Raw genomic sequence first — 14,380 nt, 5'->3', positions numbered from 1 at the left:
AAATTATGCTCCCTCCATCCCAAATTAGTTATCGGATATTTTTGGCAAGAAATTTAGAAAGTTAATATTCAGCAATTAAACTAAATAGAGAATAATATCCGAGAGAATACAGTAAAAAGGGATTGAAGTTTTTAAGTTAGAAAAGAAAAAGATTATTAAACTATCTTGGGACAATATGAAAAAATTACGATTCAAGTAAGTTAGAATTTGTGAGTTTAGTAGTATTGGGTTAAGAGCATTGAAGTCAAAAAAGAGAAGCCCTAATCAAGATTGTTGAAGATTGTTTCTGATCCCATTTTTTATTAAATGGCAGTTATATTTCCACTCTCCGTAGCTTTATATTTGCAGTCGCGCTCTTTATTCAAATAAACTCTCTTCAATCACAAACACACCAATTCAATTAATCTGATTACTGAAGCAAGAATTGGAAGATGAGCAAGGGAAAACAAGTGATGGCAATGGGGGTTGATCAAGGCGAAGATGATGATGATCAGAATTTAAAAAGAAAGTCAAGAAGCCCTAATCAAGATTCACCAAAGAGGCTCAAGATTCAACAAGACCTCAACTTCAGCCCTAAACAACAAGAAGAAGAAGATTCAGATTCACCAAAGAGGCTGAAAATTCAACAAGACCTCAACCGCAGCCCTAAAGAAGAAGAAGAAGAAGAAGAAGAAGAAGCAGCTCCAAATCCAGAAGAATTGTTGTTCGAAAAGGTGCTGACAGAAAAGGATACTACGCAGTGGCGGATGTTGATCAAAGGAGGAGAGGATAGACGGAGGGTATTGCAGGCTTTGAGGGAAGATGAGGTCAACAAGGCGAGAGAGAAAGAGGGTCTCAGCGTTGCGACCACAGATGAATACACATTGATTTTGCGAATTGATTACTATATGACTCTCCAACACCAATGGAGTAACATCACCGACAAATACAAACCCAAGGTTGGGGATTCAGTTCAGGGTTTTGCCTCCCGCGACGCCGCTCATCACCTCCGTTTGCGTCTCCAATTTATCACTAACTAAATTTATTCATTTCCTTTTCTCATTAATCAAAACTTCCTATTTCCATATATGTTTTCTTTTCCCTAATCTATTTCATCATTAATTCATTGTGGTTTTCAATATTTACAATTACACGTTCTTCGATACATTCTGATTTCTGAGGGTTTAATTTTACTTTCTTTTAGCTAGCTTTATAATGTTCTATTAATCTTCAAGAATTATTCTTTTGTACAATTTTAAAGCAAACTTACAATTTTTTGCATTTTAGTCTGTCACAAGTTTTTATTCATTCTGTATTGATAATTATAAGAGTATATTAGAAACAATTCATTTAAGGTCCCTTTAATTGAGTAATATTATTCATTTATTTGGCTATTTAAAATTTTAGCTTTTTAGAGTGCATATAATGCCTAGTACGTAACGTACGTTTGTGCTCTTATTAATTTAATATCAATCTTGTAGCTATATTAAATGTTATTATAATTTAATGTGTAATTGATAAAGTAAGATAAAATGAGAACAATTACTTTAAATAATATAATGGATATTAGAGTTCAGCCAAATTGTCTACGTTTTCGAGCACCTTCTGCAGAGCCCGTTTATATTTAAATGGAGAAGGAATACAATATTTGAGGTACCTAACAAATGGGTGGGGGTTGGGGGTGGAGTTCCTTTTATAGGCAACTTAAACCCCCACCCACACACACACCAAGTTTTATCTCCCCACCGATGTGTGATTGGAAATATTTGACAAAAGTCAAATATTGTACTCCATTTGTAAGCAATATTCAACATGGGAAGTGATCAATTGCTAACTCATCATTTAATTGCTAACTACAACTAATTTAAGGCTATAGGATTTTAGAAAACATGTGGTCTACAATTTGCCACGTGTAATTTTCGTTTTTATTAATTAAATCGAAAAAGATAAAAAAAAACTTCAAATTAGGGTTTTGGATGAAAATATCAATATAGTGTTCGAAAATATCAACACAATGCTTTGAGAATGTCAACACAATGCTTTAAGAATGTTAACCCATTGCTTATATTGACATTCTACATGTATTGTATTGACATATTTTATATAGTATGTAGACATTTCTATTTGTACGAAAAAATTAAAAATTTTTGAATTTTTTTTCAAATTTTGACGTCGGAACATATGCATGTATGATATCGTTGGAATCCTTATGAAATTATCTTTAATTTGATATATATTATATGAATTTAAAGTTTTGGGATTTCTTTTAAAAAGTTAGTTATAACTAAACATGTATAGTTAATTGACATTAATACCCCTATTGATATTTTTTGGAATTAATCCTATGGCCTTATTGACGTTTTTCGTTGATCGTATTGACATTTAGGGATTAATGATCTAAGCCCTTAATTTGAATATCTAATGACTATTATTTAGTTGTAGTTAGCAATTAAATTATGAGTTAACAATATAACACTCCCCTATTCAACATGTATATTGATAGATTATGAATCTTTCTTCTATCTTTTAAAATTCAATCATAAAGTTTGAAGATACCAAATTAAATTTAATAATTAAGAAGCAAAAGAACATATAATCCTTGAAGATTTTTCAAAATACTTTTTATTTTCTGGTAGAATAGAACATATATAAACCTAAAAGAAAGTAAAATTTACAAAAGAATATACTCCAAGAACGTCTAAAATTATAGTATTCAATTTGACGGGTGAAAAACATAATCAAATATAATCTTGAGGCAAAAGAAGATGCATGATACTATAAAACGTAATATGGAAATAGGAAGTTTTATTGATGAGAAAATAAATGAATAATTAAATTAAGATGCAGATTTGGGAGAAATTAGCAAGACGATTTATTTTGTGATAAATTCGAGATGCAACGGAAGTGATAAATTCGGTGATATGATAATATAGTACTTAAGTAATTTGAATTTATATCTCGTTAATTAGCGTCTCCAGCGCAAACGAAGGAAAGAAGGGGGATTCAGTTCAGGGCATTGGCATCCGTTTGCACCTCAATATTATGATTCATCTTAATTATGTTTCTCAAATTCATCCGTTTGAAGAATCTCAATTTGTTGATGGTATAACAACAATCTCTTATCAATTTCAAGATCATACAAGGATATTAGTAAATAAACTCAAGTTTTCATTCAGAAACTATTTTGCTGTGTTCTAGAATTGATAAACAAATTAAGTGTGTTTAATTTTAATTAATTATGGACATGCATAGATATGTTCATTTGGACATTTTACTGTACTTTTTTTTTTAGTTTTATATCAACACTTCCATTTTATCAAAAAAGTTTATAACAAAAAATCTTCGAGATTTTTTCTTTTGTTTTTTGAATCTTTAATTTTATTTGGCATTATAAATTACGTAAATCAAATTTTAGTACGAGCGATATATTTACTCGGCCGTCAGCACTATTAAGAATTTATAAAAAAATTGTAATGTAAAGGACAATTTATTAATCCAAAATATTTCTATCTATTACTTCATCCCTCCGCCAATAAATATCTTATTTTTAGTAGTTCGAGTTTTAAAAAATTGTTTAACTGTGTAAAAAGAAAGTGATAGAAAAAGTTAGTAACAAGTAGGTCTTATTTTTTTATATTGATTTTATAATAAAATGTGAGTAGAGTGGATTAGTAGAATGTGGAAATTACTTGCCAAAAATGATAAAAATAATAGTATAAGATATTTATTAGCAGACGAAGGAAAAAAATTGAACATTTAATAAAGGTATATATATTACCCCGATTTAAACAAAGACTCATAAATATTTTTGTTTATCTTTATTATACATATAGACCTATTAGGATGCTACAACCATCCTATTGTATACTATATTAGTCTAATTTGCTACTGGATTAGAACTCAGCGATCATAATCTTACAAATTTTAACAAAATTATTCTTGTTTCCATCTTTCTCTTACTCGTTGCTACAAGAAATATATCAATATTGATACAAGATCAAAAAGGATTACGCACCGAAATTTCTTAGGGAGATTCATTTTTGTTGATTTTTTTCGTCAAAATATCATTAGAAAAGAAGAAACAACTCTATTAGACGAGACTTCAAAAGTTAAGGCAATTTGCCAATTTCTCGCTTCTTTTAATGTTAATTGAGAAGAGAAAAGGTAGATATTATAGAGTTAGTGCATTGTGAGATCCATGTCTAAAAATGGAAAGATTCTAAAATTTCTATTTTTAAGGAATGATTCAAAATATAAATAGTTGGTATTTTAAAAAAATGGTGGGAATAGTACTGATAGAGTGATAGGATATCAAATGTAGGCGAGTTGCCGAATTGTTGTAAAAACTCCAAACCTTAATTAATAATGTAACTGCATTAATATACAATTACTTATAAAGAAAAAAGAAAATAAAAGTAGTTAATCATAAGCTCATTTTCCCGTCACGCTTTTCTCCTATTATCCCTTTCTATATATATATATAGAGTAGTGATATGGGGAAAGTGCCCCTTAAGTATATAACTAGAAAACAAATCACAGCCACAAGATCAAGAAAATTAAGGGCTAGTTTTAACACATGAGATTTTCGAATTTGAAGGAGAAATCAATTCACTCTATCACAGATTTACTTCACTATACAAGGTGGGGGGTGTAAGACATTTCACTAAATTGAAAATTCATCTCCCACCATCACGTTTCCCTCGCCCCATCCATCGCGTCGTTCCATCCACCATCGCCCGCCCCATCCATCGTCGCCAATGGGCCCCTCCTCCTATGAACAATGAACCCAAAATGAGAAAGATTTTTCAAAATGTAAGTTTTTCCTATTCCGTTTTAGTTTTCTCATTTTTATTTAGATTTATTTTAATTTTTAAATTCAAACGGGAAATTTTTAATAAGGAGATACGGAGTTTATTATGGAACCCAAATTGAAAATAGATGTTGCCCCTTAAATTCTGTTAACTATTTTATGTTTTGGTGGGTTTGATCGCAAAAAAAGAAAAACAACAAGTAATGATCGTGAGAAAACTACTCTGTTTTCATTTAGTGAATTATTACATTATTAGAGTGAAGTGTTTTGATCTATCTTTTTGTCTTTTTTTTTTCATTGGTTTGAAGTTTTAAAAAAAAGGTAGGTTTTGTGATCCCAAAACTTTATTTTTTTTTTCCATTTTTGAAGTAAAACATGGTTATAGGAAGTATTCCGGGTTAAAGGAATTCGTGATCTATGCTTGTGTTTTGTTTTTCCTTTCGGGAAAAAAACATGGTTGAAAGATTCCTTTAAGGGTTCCTGATCTATCTTTGCCTTTTTTTTTCCATTTATTGGTAAAAAATGGTTAGGTGAAAATTCGGTGTTAAGGAAGTTCGGATCTATCTTCGCGTTTTTTCCCTTTAGGAAGTAAAACTGGGGAAAGGAAGATTAGTGTTAAGTGAATGTCTTGATCATCTTTTCGTTTTGTTTTTATTTGGGAAGAAAATGGTTAAGTAAGATTAGGGTTGAGGAAGGTCGGTTATCTTTGGCTTTGTTTTTTTCCCTTTTAGTGAAAACATGGTTAAATGAAGTATTCCAGGTTAGAGTGAAGTGTCGTGATCTATCTTGTAGTCTTTTTTTTCCTTTGTGAAGAAAACATGGGAGTGGTATTCCTGTTGATAAGGTTTGTCATTCATGCTTAAAGTCTTTGTTTTTTTTTGGGAAGAAAACTTGCTTTGAGGAAATATAGGGAGGAAGGTTATGGTTAGAGTGAAGTGTTCATTATGCTTAAAGTCTTTGTTTTTTCCCTTTGGGATAAAACTTGCTTGATGAAGATTCAGGTTAATGGGATAACATCCTCTTATATTGAAAAACAAATTCGAGATAGAAAAATAACTTTTGCGATGGAATCTGAATTAGCTATCATGAAATCGCATTTCGTTAAAATTAGCTCCATGAAAATTGATATAAAAGGGTCGTGAAATTAAAATTGACGATGGATAAATCCTCTTGCGAGAAAATTGATATAAAGGGGCAAAATCAACAATTAAGATGGGGAAAATTTAACTCGAGATGAATATTTTGCGAGATGTGATTGTTGAACATGAGTATTTTACTTTCCCGCAAAATCGAAAACAAGTTTTTCCCCCTATTTCCCCCAAATTTAAAATCGCGGTTTTTTTGGTGTAATCCTAATTTTGAGCCCAATTTTACTTTTCTTTTTTGGGAAATCGCAAGTTTTTCCCTCATTTCCATCGATAATTTGAGAATCGAGCTTTCGGTTACTTGGGTTTTGAAGTATGAGCACTATATGTAAAACACGGGATTATCCCCGTGGGTCAGCCTCGGATGGAAAAGAACATTCTCAAGAGGTTGGGGGCGGGGGAGAAGCGTGCTGCCGGAAATGTTGAACCCGGGGGGAACATTTCAAAAGGGTCGGTGGGGAAAGGACGCTTTGCCCAAAAGGATGATTTTCCGGAAAATCGGGAAATTGCGGGAAACTTCCATGAATATGGTTTCCAAAAATCCCTTTTTTTAATTTTTTTTAATTAAAATATGTAAAAATAGTTAAGCCTAAATTAATTTTTAAATAGAAGATAGGGCGAGATTTGTTCTCAGTTATCTTCTTAGTTAAAAATTGATTCCTCTATATTTATATTTTTTATATATATGAAGGTTAATCTTCAAAATTATCTTAGCAGTCAGTTGAGGATCACCGGAAAGCACAGAGACAAGTTGATGGCGTTTCTAACTGACGCAGAGAGAGAAATAGGCGGAAAATGATGGTGCTCTAATGGTTGGGACGCCAGTTGGAAATGGAAATGAAGTTGATTATGCATTGGAATTAAAGAGAAACAAGAAAACAATTTTCAACGGATGGGCGGAGGTGGCGCGTGCAAACCGAGTCAGCACCGGGGATTCAGTTCAAGGCTTTGGGTCTCGCGTCGCCGGTGAGTTCCGATTGCGCCTCAATATTGTCAAAAAGTAGTACAAACTGTTTCTCATACTCATTACTTTGCCATTTTGTTGATGCTATGCTATGACTAGAATCCCTTATTCATAAATGATCATCTGTTTCCCCCTATCTATATGGGTTTAATTTGTGGATGCTTTACTATCAATTTCAAGATCAAGAAGTAGTAGTAAATAAACTCAAACAGCAACTCGATTTTCTTTCAGAAACTAATTAATTTGGGACTTGCTATTTTGCTGTGTTCTCGATATGATAAAAAAAATCGTTTCATTTTAGTTAGGGGCATGCATGGATATATTTCTATTTTATCAAAATAGGCATTTTGAAGAGTTTTCGAGATTTTTTTTTAACTTGAATCTTAAATTTTACTCCATTTGGCATTATACATTATGTCAATCAAATTTTAGTAATTAAGAGCGAAATATTTACTCAGCACTACTAAGAATTTGTAAGAGTACTATCTATTAATCCAAAATACTTTTAGCTATTATATATTACCCCGATTCAAATAAATTAAAGACTCATAAATTTTATTTATTTATTTATTTATTTATTATTATACATATAGATCACCTATTACGATGTTAATTAAAATCATAGAATATATAATTTGCTATTGGATTAGAATTTCAATAGTCACGACGATGATCTTACGAATTTCAGAAAAAAATTTATTCGTCTTTCCATCTTTCTTTTACTTGTTGCTATAAAAAAATATGAATTCATTACAAGATTGAAAAAGATTTTGCACTGAAATTTCTTAGGGTGCTTCATTTGTGTTGTTTTATTTTTATTTTATCGAAATATCATTGGAAAACTAAGAAGTGTAACATCTCGGAATTTAGAACCCTAATTTTAGAGCCCTAGAATTTATTATTGATGACGTGGAGTCGAGAATGCATTTATTTCACGTGATGCTATGGCCGAGTTGAGTCTAGGGTTTGCGTTGAAAGTTTGAAAAGTCAAACTTATTGATTTTATGATGTATCATGTGATTTATTAAATTATGAGATTATGTGGTAAATTAATTGTCTAAGGGTGAGTGAGAATATTAGGGATAATTTCCATAAATGCTAGCCACTTAATTTTCATGATTTTCGACCCCCCCCTTATTTTTTGGAGAAAGAATTCTATTTTTCCGGATTTAATTTAATTCTTGGGATATTTATCCAAATTAAATCCAAGACCCAATTATTCCCTTATTTTTAAAGAGGAAAAATCGAGCCCCTTGTTGCCTAGGTGATTTTCGAAAATCACCTATTGTGGGAAGGAAAGAGTTATTTTATTTTAGTTAATCCCTTATTTGATTTCCTTCCATACCTAGAATTTAAATATTCTACCAAATCTTTCCATACCTCAAGAGATCTTGCCTTACCTTATTTTAGTTAATATTCAAAAATCCATACCTTATTTAAGAAGGCAAATACACTCCTCTTGTGACTCAAGATTTGGAGAATTCTTATTTTTATTTTGCTCCGTGATATTTTATTCTACTCCGTGAAATATACCAAAACAAAGTCTTGGCTATTTTAGAAGCCTAATTTTCGAAAACTAGGAGATTTGCCCTAAGATTTATTTTTGTTACTTCTTCTTCCCTACTTCACAATATTTTTTTTATTTGATTGTGGAGAATAGAATCTTACCAAATATTCTAAAGATCTTTTTGGAGCTCTATAAATAAGAGCCAAAACCCCTAACCTTAGCCCCCATATTTTCGCCCCCTACCCCATAATTTTCGCCCCCTCTCATCTTCTATTCTCTCTCAATTTTCTTCTACTTTACTCCATTAATCCTTCATCCGTTGAGAAGAAATCGAAGTTTGATCCAAGAATTTTTGAAGAAAAGAGTCTAATACTTATTTTCTACCGTTCGTTTTCTCTCTTAAGGTATTTTTATATTCATGTAACAGCCCGACATTTCTAGGGTATAATAAATGCGGCGACTGCTACTTAGGCGAACTTAAATACAACAAGAACAGAGACTAGGGTTTCATTTAAAGAGATTTGACCCTAGCATTTAATGAAGTATCAAAGCAAAAGTCAACGGCTAACTCACGAGAATCAAGACTTAATAGATTAGGCTCAAAAGTCAAAGGTTTAGCATAATTCCAACAAAACGCAATAATTCCCCTCATTCCAAAACAAAGAATTAAGTTCGCCATAACCAAAGATAACAAGTTCAAAAATATTCAGCGGAAGCATATCAAGAGAAAGCGGAGCCATGTATGAAGACACGACTACACTTATAGTTTCAAACATCCATTTTATTCGAATCAATCTTCTCAACACCACCGACCGCCCATCGCCGCTCAACTTGCACATAGGGAAAACACATGCGGGTGAGTATTTTAAACATACTCAGTGGACTCATGCCAAAATATTTTATAGTTATGCCACCCTTACCATAGTGAACTCGAGGTTTTGCATTTATTTAAAGATAAGCATCGAGTATCAACATCATAAATTTGTACACATAGAAAGAGAGTTTAGAATGGCCCACCTCGATTTCTTTCGAGTTCAACAAATCACCCTTCTTCTTGATATCCCATAGGAAACCTTATTTAGCACCTTTAGTTAGCTATTTTCAAATAAGTCTCAAATCATGGATTAAAATTATGCATGATCTCACGTTCCCTTTTCCCTTGATTATTTCCAAAATCAACAATCAAAATCAAAATAGTTATCCTCTCGTTTATTCACACAACAACTCAGTTATCATCAAATCGTGTCACGCATGAGTGCTTCCCACCGCCTGTGTACATGTGGCACAAACACACACATGTACCGCTGATTAATTTCCCCTTCACTCGTTCTAAATGCATGTGGACTCGAAACACCGATTAATCGGTGGGAAGAAAAGATTAATAATAGAAGTACATTTTCTTTTTAAAAACAAACGGTAGAAACAAGTAGAATCTTGATTCTTCGAGTAAGATTCTTGAATTGCAGCTTCAATTCTTCTTCAAAAGATGAAGAATTAATGGAGAAAGTATAAGAAAAATTTGAGAGAGTGGGGAGAAAGAGAGAGACCGAAAATTTGGAGGAGTGGGCGACGGTTTTTTTGATGCTAGGGTTTTGATTCTCCCTCTTATATTTATAGAGTGCAAGATATACTCCAATAATTAAATAAATCAAGATTTGGAGAGGATTTGGTGGAAGAAGTGGCGTTACAATGGTTGAGAGAAAAGGGGATTTCGAAATTTAGGCTATTTAATTAGCCTATGATTTAATTTGAATATTTCACGGAGTAGAATAAAATATCACGGAGCAAGAAAATAATAAATATTACTCCCCAATTAAAGTCAAAAGTGGCGTGTAGTTTAGGGTCTTAGATTTGGCAAGATATGCTAGGATATTTGAATTTAATTATGGAAGAGAATCAATGATGTGAATCCATGTATTTTGTGATCCATTTCCACATAGGATTTACCCAATTATGCTCCTATTAAATTCTCACTCATCCCTTAGGATAATATTTCACCACAATTATTCTTTCTCCCCACATTAAAATATCCACATATTCGGATTTCACCTCCACTTCACATTTTCCAACGACTTTGACCATTCCACGGCCACGTCATATTTCCACAATATTGACTATTCAATAGTCACGTCACATATTCAACAAGTTTGCTATTCAACTCAATTTCAACCCATATCGCAATTAGGTCACAAAGAACATTGCATTTTATCACTCATCATTTAATTCCACATATCATAGCATTAAAAGCATTTAATGCAAAATTTTTATATCTTGAAAATTAGGGTTCGAAAAAGCGGGATGTTACATCCTACCACCCTTAAAGAAATTTCGTCCCGAAATTTGGTACCTTCATGGGAAAAGTTCCGGGTACAGTTCCATCATCTTATCCTCGAGCTCCCACGTGGCTTCCTCATATTCGTGGTTTCTCCAAAGTACTTTCACGCTAGCAATAGATTTGTTCCTCAAGATTTGAACTTACGGTCCAAAATCATGCAGTCGTTCTGTGGTCAAATCCGGTTCAAAGTAACTTCTCGTAATGAATCACGCGTGTTTTGGGTCATTGCGTACTTTCCTGGCACGACTATATGGAAAGCGTTGTGTACGTTGCCAAGATTTGGCAGTAGCGCTAATCGGCCAGGCTCTTGGTCTACTCCCTTGAGAATTTCATAAGGCCGATAAAACGTGTTTCAACTTTCCCTTAACACCATGTTATCCCACTGGCAGGATACCTTGAGAAAAACCTTATCACACCGACTTAGAGTACCGTCGTTAGTGAGTTTTATCTATTCATTATGACTTTGTCTATCTTGGGCTTCCCTTCATTCTCACACGGATTTGTCGAACAATTTTCAATCATCCTCGACTGCATCGGGTCGAATACCCTTCGCTCACCAACTTCATCGATTAGGCGGTGATCTACACTTTTTCCATATAAGGCTTCATATGGCGCCATGTTAATCGTTGCTTGGAAACTGTTGTTGTAAGCGAATTCGATCAAAGGTAGTGCGGTCTCCCGACTTCCGCCTCGGTCGAGCACCACGACTCTTAGCATATCCTCGAGAGTTTGTATCGTCCTCTCAGTTGTCCATCGGAGCTGTGGGTGAAACAGCTGTGCTAAAGTTCAATCGTGTTCCAAGCTCGCGTTGTAGACTAATCCAAAATTTTGGTGAACTTCGGTCACGATCGAGACGTAATCGTCAACGCTGGGACTCCACTCACAATCGCACACGATTTCTCTTATGTAGATCTGCGCTAATGCATGTCCGATCCATGAGTTATGGAATTGGTGAGGAAATGCGCACATTTGGTGAGTCGATCTACTGATCACCCAAATGGCGGTGTTTATGCAGAGAGTCTTTGTGAGGCGTCAATCCATGGTGATGTGCTCCCACTTCCGCCGGGTATTTCCAACGGTTATAATTTTCCATAAAAAATTCGTTGATGTAAGCCTTCACCTCATGATGTTGACGCGCTCCTGTATCTCGATATCTTCCTTCATGCCATTCCACCAAATGACTTCTTCAAGTCTTGTTTATCTTCGTCTTCCCGGTGAAGAGCGGTGTATGGAATCTCATGAGCTTCCTCATGATCTCATTCTCCAGTTCCTCGTTGTCGGAACGCATAGTCTTCCTTAAAGATGAGGGCATTGTCGGACTCCTCCACTAAACTTCCCGATTTGCCTGTTCTTACTTCCCACTCGAATTTCTTCGTTTCGCATCCATTCGTTGCTGCAGCCAGTTGTCGTTTCAAATCTTGGTTCCACCACTAAGGTGGCGGTCGTCTTTCCACCGTTTCAGATGCCCTTATCTCAATTTACTAAACTCTCATCATCAAACATTCCTCTTCCGTCGGGAAAGCTAGTTGCGAATGATCCTTTCGGCTCAAAGCATACGCTTACCACATTTGCTTTTGTATCGGGGTGGTATTGATACCACATCGTAGTCCTTCACTAGTTGAGCCATCTTCGTTGTCTCATGTTCAAGTCCTTTTGCTGAAAATGTTTCAAGCTCTTGTGGTCCGTAAAGATTTCATCGAACTCCGTAGAATGATGCCTCCAAATCTCTTTAGGTATTCCCTTTGCTACTAATTTAAATACCGTGTGTTGGTAATTCTTGTGGAGATGAGTAAGTGATGCGTAGGCGATCAACTTGTTGTTTTACCAACACGCATCCCAGGTCCAACCGAAGCATCGGTGTAGACTTCACGTGGATTCCTCCGGATGCAGCATGACTAAAGCTGGCAGTTGTGACTCTCCTTTAAAGGTTGAAAGCTTGCTTCACACTGCGGGGTCAATTCACCTTGACTCCCTTCTTGAGTTGTTGCGTCATTGGTCTCGCTATCTTGGAGAACCCTTCTAAACCTTGACGATGCTCCTACCAAGCCTGGGAAACTCCGAATCTCGTTTTGGGGTTGATGGTGACTTCCACCATTGTTGCACGGCAAACTTTGTGAGGTCGCTCTGATTTCTTGCCGATCTGATGTGTCCAAGAGAGTTTGCACTTCTTTCGGCCAAAATTCCACACTTGCTAATTTGAGCGTATAGCTCTCGTTCTCAAAGTCTCTAAGCGGTCGTAGGTAATACTCGTGCTCTTTCTCGTTCTTGGTGAGCTAAACGTCATCAATAAATACTAAAGACGAATTTATCCAGAAATGGATGAACATCCGATTCATCAAATCCATGAATACCGATGGGGCATTCGTTAGGCCGAAGGCATTACAACAAACTCGTAGTGTCCATATCTTGTGGCGGGTCTTGGTATGTCCTCCCTTCGAACTCTTAGTTATTTTCGGACCCCCAATCCATCTTAAAAATTCCGGAAGTTGATCGAAGGTCATCGATCTCCGGGGGATCTTTTTTTAAGGGGTAATTTGTTTAATTCTCCATAGTCGATGCACATCCTCACGATCCATCCTTCTTTTTTAGGGTCGGTGCCCCAGGTAAAAATTGGGCCCTCAAAACCGGGGTCCAGGCTCTTGAAGTTTATCTTGAGTTCCTCCCCAGGCGTCATTCGATACGGTGCCTTAGACACGGTCCTTTTTGGTTCGAGGTGTTGTGAACTCCAATTGCCCATCCCGGGCGTCCTTCAAAAAAACATGGAAATTCTCGCCCAGCGCGTTTTCCCTTTTCTCCTTTCCTCTTCCCCTCCGTGGAATAGACAAAAATGTGCGGGACGTCCTTTCTTCACATCGCGGTAGCTTACAACGCAAAGATTATAGAGGTTCGTCGGTTCCGAGATTATGGTATATGGTGGGTTCCTTTCGGGCCCAAAAGATATTTTCTTCCCCAACGAATTTGCAAAATTTGTAGTCAAACCCTTTGATGCACTTTTTTTTGCCTATAAATACCCGCAAGTACGGTAGGTATAGTATGCAAAAAAGGGTTTGTCGGGGATCAACACGGGGGGAAAATGTAAAAAAGTGTATCTTCTACTAGAACTCAATTCTATCGGGGAAACAAGAATTTTTGGAAACTTTTGAAACAAAATATTAAAAACGAAACAACTAAATGCAAGCAAATCACGGGGAGAAAAAAAGGGGAAAAAAGGGGGAAATTCCGGGTGTGTTTCACTTTTTTGGTTATAAAATTTAAAAATACAATCCACCTGGTTAATACTTTGAAAGGATGAGTCACCCAGCATATATGCGATACAAACGTTGATTCTAACTTAGGGTTTCAATCTAACACGTAACTCCAAAAAACTCCTAAGACCCTTGAAAAATCCTCACCCAATTAACGGGGCCCTTTTAAAGGAAGCTAACGTAGTGTCATAAATGGATCTAACTCCTAGAACTCCCCCTTGTTAGAAGCAAGTTGTATTGAATCATACATTTTGTCACTCTTTTGAAGCATCATGATTAACTTGGGGAAAAAACAAAGTAAAAAAAAGGGTATTAAATAGAAAACGGTTTTATAACCAAAATTCTCTTTAACATTTTAGAATCCTATGAGTTTAGTTTCACAAAAAATTAAAAAA

Source organism: Salvia hispanica, chromosome 4, assembly GCF_023119035.1.
Source record: "Salvia hispanica cultivar TCC Black 2014 chromosome 4, UniMelb_Shisp_WGS_1.0, whole genome shotgun sequence".
NCBI lineage: Eukaryota > Viridiplantae > Streptophyta > Magnoliopsida > Lamiales > Lamiaceae > Salvia > Salvia hispanica.
The sequence above is the reverse complement of the archived record's forward strand: the minus strand, read 5'-3'. Positions refer to the sequence as shown.